General features: G+C 35.2%; 1 long non-coding RNA gene across 1 annotated transcript; it reads left to right on the top strand.

Moving 5' to 3' along the window:
* The first annotated feature begins 2,039 nt into the window (after window positions 1-2,039).
* Window positions 2,040-4,940, top strand: LOC138900763 (uncharacterized). Its single transcript, XR_011412011.1, has 2 exons — window positions 2,040-2,576; window positions 4,058-4,940. It is a non-coding gene; the product is annotated as an uncharacterized lncRNA (long non-coding RNA).
* Window positions 4,941-11,452: the final 6,512 nt, after the last annotated feature.

Here is an 11,452-nt window from a genome sequence, read left to right as displayed (position 1 = left end):
TAAGAACATAATACGGACTTGATCGCGCAATCAAAATACAAAAATAACATCTAAAACTACGAATTGAACTCTAAAACGCATGATTTTCAAAGAGATTTTCAAGAACTTCTAGAATTACGACTAAGCGTCTAAATCCTATCAAATCACTTCAAAAGATACCAAATTTTGCAGTCAAGTTCTAAATGCCATAACAGACCTATTCTAAGTACCAAAATCAAATTGTGAACTCGATAGCTAAAAGTTAACCTACGGTCAAACTTTTCAATTTTAAATTGTAAAATTTCGGCAAATCAACACAAATCAACCTACGGACTTCCAAGATAAATTTCGGGCATATGCCCAAGTCCAAAATTACGATACGAAGCTATCGGAGTCATACAAATACAGTTCCAGGGTCGTTTTCATAAAAGTCAAAGTTTGGTCAATATTTTTAAATTAAAGCTTCTAAGTCTAGAATCAAGGGTCCAAATCAACCCGAAAGCTTTTCGGAACGAAACTAATTAACTCAGCAAGTCATAAAAGCATAAGTACAGATGTGTGAAGTAATAAAAGAGGTAACAAGGTGCAACTATATAAAATGATCAATCAGGTCGTTATAGTTGAAAGTAATGACGAACTCAGAACAATAGTCAAATGCCAGTACCAATAACCGATAATAATTCAGAAAATAATAAATAAACCGTAGAAACAGTAGATCAGTGATGTCAAGTACAACTCGTCCTATTTTAGAAATTTAGGTATGCTTTCAAGTATAATAGTTTAAAACCCAACACAAATAAAGCAAGTCATTTATAGTTAGCACGAGGAAAGTACATCTCTATGCCTACATGTCAAGTATACACGTAAATCATCAGTATCACAATGGATCCATCAATAGAATTTATACTTAGAACTATACGGGTGCCTGGCATAATTCCCCATCATCAAGCACATATATGAAACACTATGCATGTGTCTGCTACTGGTATGTCAGACTCTAGAGGGGCGGATCCTGCCCAACCGCTATTTATAATCATTTAGCCCAATAATGAGGCCTGATGGACGCATCGCCCCAAAACAATAACACTCAGACCAATATAGGCCTGGCCTACACGTCACCTCAAAATCAGTACCAAACCGACTCTAAGGCCCAAACTCAGTCATTTACCGTTCAAGTCTCAGATGAACACATCAGAAATATTCAATTAAATAGTTTTACCCTTAAGCGATGTCGACAGCATGCGAGGAATCAAATAGGAAATACTAAGACAGACTCATCATTCACAGATATAGTATCATGACTGAGAACATGTGTGCGAATAAGGTATATAACTCAGAAACAGCAGGAATAGCCCTATCAAGTCTCAAACAGTTAGCATATAGCATAGACATGATGTCTAACATGATTCACAATTCAAATAATCAAACAAGTAGTGGGGATGTGGGGATAACATTATATGATAGCAAAACAAGCCTGGTATTAGCCTAAAGGCTTCCCCAAACCATGAACAACCCGGTGCACGCACACACGCCCGTCACTGTGATCACCTAATGTTTGCACACTTTTAATTCTCCGAAAAAATAAACTTTTGGATGGTTTTAGCTATTCTAGTTATTTTTCTTTGAACTTATTTGCGTATTTTTATGTAAATTCCTTAATTAAAAAGTATCAAAAATATTTTTACCTTTTATTGTATATTTTAGTTTGCATCTTTAAATTATATATATACCAAATTTTTTTTTTTTATACTTGTACATTTTCTTTAGGACTAAATAAGATTATAGTATAACTAGGGTTTAAGGATTGGGCTAGTGTATTTTAATTGAAATTGAGCCAAAATTAGCCCAAAATCAAGAATCGAAAGAGCCAGAGATTCGGTCCACATGGGGGCTTCCAGGTGAGGGGATAAAACGACGTAGTTTTGGTCTAAACTACGTCGTTTTGGTTATGAATCAAGATGAAATCACAACCATTCATTTTTCTCAATCCAATGGACCTTATTTGTTAACCCATTACAAATAAAACCTTTGAAAAATCGGTTTTTTTGCCCCATTCTATCCAAACCCTAGTTCCCTCTCTCTTCTCTCATTCTCTCACTATTGCCGCAGCCTCTGCCCACCGCCGCCGCCGTCTGACCACCTCTTTTCCGCCCTAAAATTTAACCATATCATCCTCTTACTCACCTATTTCCAAATATCCAAACCAAAACCTCCACCCCCCAACTCTATGAATTTTAGATCTATGAACCCTAGCCGTCACCCCTTTTGCGTAAATTCGTACAGTTTATGGAATCTCCACCCCATGACACATACATAAACAGATAGAGCTCTATGAGATGTATATTTTCATGTAAATTTCCAAACCCAAATTCCCCATTGCCGCCGATCATCCGAAGCCACCGGCTACCACCAAGCACATTGACCCTCTGTTTTAGCCTAGTTTCGACCGAAGAACATTTGTTTCCTTTTGGTATGATGACGAGCTCATTGAGTTCAGCATATTCCAAAAGGAAAGGAGCGTTCCAAGGCTGGACAACCACTACTTGGTTTCTCTGGCATCTTCTCATGGCTCGAATAGTTTCACATGCCCTCGATTGGTATAAACCTTAATTCTTTTTTTATCTTTTCTGATTTTTTGCGTTTGTAATTAGTATTAGTTTTAAGGTTTAATTTTCATTCATGTTGTTGTTATTTGTGTGCAATTGAGCTAGGGTAATATTGATTTTCAATTACATGTTACTTTATAAATTTGAATTTCGTTCTTCGACCTAGCCGGTCGAGTAGTTCGTTATTGTCTGTTAGTTTTGATTTTTGGTTCTTTGACCTAGCCAGTCGACTATTTCGTATGGATTTGTTAAGTTTGAATTTTTCTGTTCTTTGACCTAATCGGTTGATAGTTAAGTTTTATGTTAGTTTCATGAAAACCCAAAAAGATTAGTTGAATCATTTTTTTGTTAGTCGTTTGTTCAGTTGTTATTAATCATGTGTGATAGTTAGCAATGCTTGTTTAGTTTCTGTTTCGCACGATAGTTTATAATTTCAGTCGCTCCATGTTAGTTTGCATGAATTGAATTGATTCAATCTTGTTTGTTTGAATACTTATCCTAGCTCCAATTGAAGTCTTATTGTTGCTTTGTCAATTTTATGTTTGGATTAAGTTTGAGTGTTTGAGTTTGTATTGATAAAAGCTATAACTAAAAAAGGAATAGTACAAGTTTGGTTGCTTTTTACTGTTCATATGCTTTTGGGAGTACAAAACTCCAAAAACGCCTGTCATTGTTTGGTGAAAATACTATCTTTTAGACAAATCTTTAACCAAAAGTATACGTCCTTTGGATATATTTTCAATAATGAATGTCTTTCTTCTTCTCCTATAAAAGAAACACACTCTTTCACACTTTAAAAAGACACATCTTAGAGATAGAAAAATCAGTTGAACACTCATAGTAAGCTACAAAACCTGAGAGTTGTTTGAGTGATTTTTTCTTTATGGAAAAACCTTATGAAAATACTTAAAGTTCTTGAAGCCAGTCTTGGTTTCTTTCTTTCTCAAGCTGCTGAATTTTTTGGTCCAAGTTTCTGGTTGACTTTGGTTTAAATTGTTGTTGATCGTGTTGTTGTCTGTTGCATTCTGTTTGGTTTTGTTGGATGTAAAGAAGATTCAGAGTTTAACTTTGCAATTCCTTGTTCAAAGTTTTCTTCATTAGGTTTTCCACCTTACCTTTAATAGTGTAAATCTTGAATGATGTTTATGGAACATGAGTTTATTTTAGTTATCTGAATCTATTCGGACTATCTTAAATATGATTTAAGTTGACTGGTAGAAAGAATGAATACTTGAGTATTAAAGTTCATTTGTATGTAGATCATAAACTTTTAAAATAGTTTTTTTTACGTGTAAATAACAAACCTATGAAAGTGTCCTTTATTTATCTTCCTGGAGTTTCAAGATATAACAAAATGTGTCAGAAGTTTCTTGTAACAACCCAACCGGTTATTTTGAGTATAAGCATTCCGTTCAGTTGTTTGAAGCCTTGAGTAGATTATATGATGTATTATGACTTGTGTGAATCGTCAGTTTTGATTTTCAGGTGATCCGAAGTTGATATGGAAGAATAATTCTCAACTAGAAAGCTTTAAGTTAGAAGAGTTGACCAAGTTTGACTTTTGTATATTTGACCCCGGATGGTGATTTTGGACTCGGGCGTATGCCCGAATTTGCATTTGAATATTTCTAGAAGGTTTCGGCACTAATTGGCAAAAGTTAAAAATTTGAAGGTTTGAAAAGTTCGTTAAGTTGGACCGAGAGTTGACTTTGAGGATATCGGGTTCGGATTGTGGTTCTTGGAATTGGAATAGTTTCGTTATGTCATTTGGGACTTGTGTGCAAAATTTGAGTTCATTCCGAGTTGATTTGATATATTTGGGCATGAGTTTTGGAAGTTGAAAGATTTAAAGTTCATTAAATTTAAATTCGTTTTGACATTATTATGTGTGATTTGAGGTCTCAAGTAGGTCTGTGTTATGTTATGGGACTTGTTGGTATATTCGGACTGGCTCCCGAGTGGCTTGGATGAGTTTGGGACGAGGTTCGGATCATTTTTCCTCTTGTAGCATTGCTGAAGATTTTTGGTGCTGGTGTAGCCGCATTTGCAGAGTATTGGTTGTGGAAGCGACTTCGTAGATGCGGCAGGTTCATTGTAGAAGCGGGAGAAGACTGTGCTTGGAGTATGGACAAATGCAAAATTTGAGTCGCATCTGCGACTTTGAAGAAGCGATTGTCATGGGTGCAAAAGTGAGGTCTTGCAGAGTAAATAAAGGGGTAGTTTTCTGGGTAGTTACAAGTGTGCTCGTTTGGTAGCGGTTATTGTTGGAGGATCTATAGTTGATGTGTAAAAGATAAGAACTTATCCTATTTGTTCTCACCTTTAATTTTCTTATCTACGTGATTCATCAAATCATGATTCTTTGTTCGCCGAAATAATGGTTCTCCATATCCAAACTAAGTCATTTGTCTTAGAATTGTATTGGTGAAAACTAAATTCACAACATGGACCAATAATATACTGATAGGTAGAATGGGAGTCGAAGTAATAAAGAAGAATGAAGAACATGAAAGGTATAAGTACTAGCCATGAGATCATTTACAAGGATACCGTGCCTATTAGTTGGTAAAGAAAAACCATGTACAGAGTGGATAATTAAGGACACCAGAAGCCATGAAGATGGAAATATCATTAGTAGCCACGGATATGGAAGAAAATTAGCATAACCCTTGATTATGTACGATTGGACTTGGGCGTATGCCCGAATTTGCATTTGGATGTTTCTTGAAGGTTCTAGCTTTAATTGGCGAAAATTGACAATTTGGAGTTTTGGAATGTTCATTAGTTTGACTAGAAGTTGACTTTGGTGATAATCGGATTTGGATTGTAGTTTCAGGAGTTGTAATAGCTTCGTTATGTCATTTGAAACTTGTGTACAAAATTTGAGGTCATTCCGAGTTGATTTGATATGGTTCGGCACGAGTTTTGGAAGTTGAAAGTTTAAAAGTTTATTAAGTTTGATTTGAGGTGCGATTCATAGTTTTTATGTTGTTTGATGTGATTTGAAGCTTCGAATAAGTTTGTATCATATTTACGGACTTGTTGGTATGATTGAATGGGGTCCCGAGGGGCTTGGGTGTGTTTTGGGTCATTGGTTGAGAAACTAGTTAAGTTAAGGATTTGGAGTTTGACCATGGTCAATATCGGGTCAAGATGACCTTTTTTTGGTGTTTTGAGTGAGCGAGAAGGTTTGTAGCGTATTTTATGATTGAAATACATATATGGTTTGTGTACGAGAGGTTCCGAATGAGTTTTGGGTGCTAAAACGAAAATTCTTTTGTTGTTGATTTTCTGGTGTAAAATAATTACAAAAATATCATTTTTGCCTCTTAAATTTTTAGATTTATTTTAAAACTTCAAAACATCATATCTCTCTCATTTTAAGGCCAAATTGGATGATTCAAAAGGCTATCTTGGGTGTAATATCAGAAGGATTATGTTTGGCTTATCAAATATGAGTTTTGAGATTTTCTTGGATCTGATTCGAGCTATAATAACTGTTATACTTTTTTACTTATTCCGAAATTTAGTCACTTTTTCTCACATAGTTTTGGAGCTCGGATTTTGACGATTTTGGAGAGAATTTTTACCACATGGATTGGGGTAAGTATTTTCTACTCGGTTTTGGTTATATTCTGTGATTCCATATTCAATTTTGACATTTGATTGATAATTTCAAAAGAGAAATTAGGGATTTTGTCTAAACTATTCTAAAGTGAATTTTCGAGTTTTGAGTATCGATTCGGAGTCGGAATTGAGTGAAATTAGTATGGTTGGACTCGTAATTGAATGGGTTATCGGATTTTATGATTTTTGTTGGGTTCCGAGGTGCGAGCTTGGGTTTGACTTTTTGGTTGACTTTGAGTAAATGTGTAAAGATTCGACCTTTATCAATTGAGTTTGCTTTTTATGGCATTATTTGATAATTTTGAGTTGCTTTTGGCTAGTTTCGAGCCTTTCAGATGATGATTTGAGTGGGATGGTGCTTCTAATGTATTGACTGGGCTTGTTTGAGGTAAGTGCGTTGCCTAACTTTATTGAGTGGATATTTTTTACTAATTACCATTATTTGCTACATGCAGGGGTGATACATATATGAGATGGCGAGCGTGTATGTATGTACCAGGGTTAATCATGCTCGGGGGTAAATTATACTATAAATTGCGCCTTGTAGAATTACGTGACCTTCTTGCTTCATGTCTTACTTGACTTCTAGATTACTTAGAATATGGAATTAAATGTTAGGAACCAAGATTTAGTTTATTATAACTTGATTAAATTTGACGGCATTTTGAGAAATATTGATGTATCTAATTCAGTCATCATTATGCTTAATCACTAATACATTGCTATGACCGTTATTGTTAAGATAATAGATTCTATACTTGAGTTGTAGATCTTTTTTTTATTTGTTGAAATACTTGGACAATAAGGTTCTTGAGGATTTATTGAATTATTGTTGGCTTGAAAGTTGTGATTGAGGTTCATTTGGAACATTCATTTAACCACTCTCCTTGATGTTATTTATGCTTCCTACGTTGCTTATCATTGATATACATATGCTTGGTGAGGAAGAGTATGAAGCACGAAGGATGATGTTATACCATTTCATATATATTATCATGTGAGGGTGAGTGTAAAGCATGAAGGGTGATTTCGTTCGTGCCATATCATATATTTTATCATGTGAAGAAAAGTGTAAAGCACGAAGGGTGATGGCGTGCCATTTCATTTGAGAGTAAAAGCACGAAAGGTGATGCCGTGTCATTTCATTTGAGAGTAAAAGCACGAAGGGTGATGCCGTGCCATTTCATTTATATTATCCTGATCTCATTTACATTATCATGTGAGGATGAGAGTAAAAGCATGGAGGGTGATGCCGTGCCATTTCATTTATATTACCATATTTTTATATTATCATGAGTTCATGGCACGAAGGGTGTTTCCGTGCAGGCGAGGATGAGAGACATGCCTTATGTTGTGATATCTTTTCCTTATGTGTACATTCATACCCTTACCTGGAGTTATTACTATTGCACCCATGTTATCTACGTGACTTGTCGTTGTTGTTCTGTCTTTTTCCTCTATCTCGGTTGTTGTTGTGTTGTCCATGTCTTCTATCTGTTTAACTACAAATATCATGCCTCTCTTCCTGTTGTTATATCCACATCCATATCGTTTCTATTTTGTTACACTTTAGTATAAGCCTTCTACCATGGTAGTCATTCATGCATCTATTTGTTAGCTTATAAAGATCATGATTTCCCTTCTTATTTGTTATATCTGCATCTATGCCTTCTACCATGCTAGTTAGGTAAAATTATATTCTTCTTTCCTAATTGATATCATCATTCTTATGCCTCCTACCTAGTCTATTACTATTGTCCATATGTACTACCTTGTTCATCATTGCTACCTGTGTATTTCCTTCCTTGTCATTACTGTTATCAGCATTTCTTTCAGGTTGGTACTGTTATACGTATAGTTGGTGATGATGAGATAAATGCACGAAGGGTGTTGCCATGCCATTTGATTTGCTGGTTATCTCTCTAAGGAGAGGATTGGTCGTGATATCGAGGAATATTAATTGTGGTTCTTCTAGAAATCGTCTACTGCTTCGCATATTTGTTTCTTGTACTCTATTCTGTTATGTTCTAGTATTGTTCTATTGCTAGTCTTCTGCACGGGTTATATCCTTGAGTATCTTTTAACTAAAAGCCTCGTCACTAATTCACCGAGGTTAGTCAAGATACTTACTGAGTACATGGGGTCAGTTGTACTCATACTACACTTCTGCACCTTGCGTGCAGATTTTGGAGCGGAGCTGCGTGGATGTCGGGGGCTGACTCTGAAGATGTCCGTGCCTTCCGGATGTGGCTACCACTTGTACCAGGATAGTTCTAGAGTTGAATTCTGTTTATGTACATTTCAAACAGAAAGTTGTATTTATTTCATATCCATTTTTACAATAATTCAGTCTTAGTAGCTCATGTCTTGTACTACTAGTCCTTGAAGAAAATCCAAATATATCATTTGTTGATCACCTTTATTTTATTTGAATTGTGTTAACTGTTAATTGGCTGACCTAATGGGTCGGATTAGGTGTCATCACGACTAGTGAATTTTGGGTCGTGACATTTCTAGCAATGTTCTTTAGGTACTTTTGTGTTAATAAACTCTAAAAAAGAATGTTTAAATTAGTGGATTGGGCAGTAGGCTTGTTTATTCTTCGTTTTCCATTAGTGCTAATAGAAGATTAAGTAAAATAAATTTGTTGTATTTGCTTGGAAGTTTAAATCTATAGTTCAAATAAAAAATGGTATTGAAGCAGATCCTAGTCCCTAAGTTGTAGTAGATCTGACTTTAGTCTTGATGTTGGAATAGAGTTCTTGTTAGGAACTTGAAGTAAAAGTTTTACAACATGTATTTCTCATTAAGTCAGTAATTTTTTTATTTTAAGTAAAATTACCAATAAAAGTGAAATCAAGTATTTTTATTTCGAATCTTGAAGCTAGATGCCTTCAATAATTTTAGAGTAATACTCTATTACGTCTTGACTGAGAAAAGAGTTTCTTTTCTAAGAATAATTCTAAATGCTTAAAAAGAGGTGGTGGATGAGTTATTTGTTGTTGATTTCAATGCTCTAAACCCAATTATGTCTAGTTTCGAATAAACCTGTCGCCTGCTATTGCTGGGAGAATTTACAAAAAAGAAAAGATAGCAATTTTTAGTTGTTAAACGAAAAATAGGAGTTAGGCCAAAAAGTTACTGCTAAATTCACTTCCATAATAAACAAAGTTGATCCATTTTTTTAGAAAAAAGAAAATAAAAGCTGGCCCCAACCATTAAAGTGTTAAGTTCGACAAAAGCTTTCAATGATTTTTAATAAAATTAGTTTTGTTCGCTAGGCAATTTTAGGCGCGTCTTCAAATATTGACCATGTATTCTTACACGATCCTTGGTTAATATGAAATAATATAAATGGTCATGTGTGTATTTTCGCTCTCTGACTCGTCAATAATAAATCGTGTTTAACCATGTGTTCATACCCATTCCTTGGTTAAACACACATAATCAAATAAAGACCTTGTGTGCTTACAAGCTCCTATGCCCAAATTAATAAAATCCAGTTAATTATTAAGCGGCAATAGACAATAATAATTTTAAATAACAGTTTATCCAAAAAAATAATTCAAGCCAAGTTTTATTCAATAAAAGCGATCGTTCTAGAACCACGTGATTCGGGGAGTGCCTCACACCTTCTCCCATGTCAACAGAATTTCTTACCCGGTCTTCTGTTTTCGCGGACCAATAAAATAGAGTCAAACTTTCCTTTGACAGGGAATTCAAATAAAAGGTAACTTGGAACACCCAAAAATCAATTTCAAGTGGTGACTTTGTAAATAAAATAATCCCTACTCAAATTTTTACTTCAATTAGAAAAACCCTTTAATCCACAACATATTCATAACATTATTTTGCGGGGTGAAAAAAGGGGTGTGAAAATCACCAAGCGCATACGTCACCCCAATATCTTTCCTATAACATAGTCCTTAAGGTTAAATACCCTCAAATCTAAGTTTAGATGTGTTACTTACCTCAAACCGCGCAAATCACAACTCTAACAAGCCCTTCTCACGCGTATCGGCCTCCAAACGACTCGAATCTAGTCACAAACAACTCAATATCAACAAAAAATGCAGTAGGAAAGAACTTCAATAATAAAGTTTCTATCTTTATCAAAATCAAAAAGTCAACTCCGGGCTTGAGCCTTAGAACCCAATAAAATTTACAAATTTCGGACATCCATTCGATTACGAATCCAACCATACCAAAATCATCCAATTCCGACCTCAAATCGACCTTCAACCTTCATATTTTATTTTTGAAAAGTTTCCACCAAACCCCACATTTCTTCACTTTAGTTCACTATTTAAAAGCTAAAAACGAAGATGGAATCATAAAATATTAATAAATCAAAGTCAAAAATACTTACCCCGATCCAAGATGTGAAAATCTCCTCCAAAATCGCCCAAAATCGAGCTCTACAATTCAAAATATGAAACAATAACTATAACCTCCGATTTGGGATTTTAATATCTGCTAGTGATGGTAGGCTAGGAACTCGTGTTTTAGTTATATTTCGCACTCTAGTTACTACAATTTGATTATATTTAAACCTAATTGCTAGTACTTTGTACTTATTACATGTGTGTGTATGTCGTGTAGGATGTGATTTCGAGTGAAAAAATAAGTTTGGAACTAAAATGGATGATTTGGAGCTTTGAATTCCGAGTAGAAACCCAAAATATTAAGCCGGGATCACGTTGGGGGTCGAGGACCAATCCTGGATGTCAAAAAAAGTGAAAAAAAGAGATTACTCTGAGAAAAATGCACTACTGCGCCGTGCCATGCGCCGCGGGGCACGGGGTGCTAGTTCAAAATTCCTACAGAGTGAAAACCAACTCTCTGAAGATCCTCACTAATGAGGCGCATGGGGCGCCGCGCCAGTGTATTTTCGCGATCCAATTGTCCCACTTCAGCTTGGAAGGGTAGTTTCGTCTGGGCTTGTTCTTACATGGTATAAATACATCAAAATCACGATTTTTAGAGGACTTTTGGCCTTGAAAGCTTTTGGAGAATATTGGAGGCTACAAGACACAAGATTTCATCATTTTTTCATCAATTCAATACGGGAGTTTGGATTGTAACGTTAGATTGATATGTTCTTACTCTTTAATTTTATTTGTGATGACTTCCTCCATGATTATGGAGTAGTTTCCCTTAGGGTTTGATGTATATGGAGCTTTGAATTATTTGTAACTTTATTCACAAGTTTATTTAATCAAAAGAGGAATATTGTAGTG

Source organism: Nicotiana tomentosiformis, chromosome 1, assembly GCF_000390325.3.
Source record: "Nicotiana tomentosiformis chromosome 1, ASM39032v3, whole genome shotgun sequence".
NCBI classification, from domain to species: Eukaryota; Viridiplantae; Streptophyta; class Magnoliopsida; order Solanales; family Solanaceae; genus Nicotiana; species Nicotiana tomentosiformis.
This window is presented reverse-complemented; position numbering and strand designations above follow the sequence as displayed.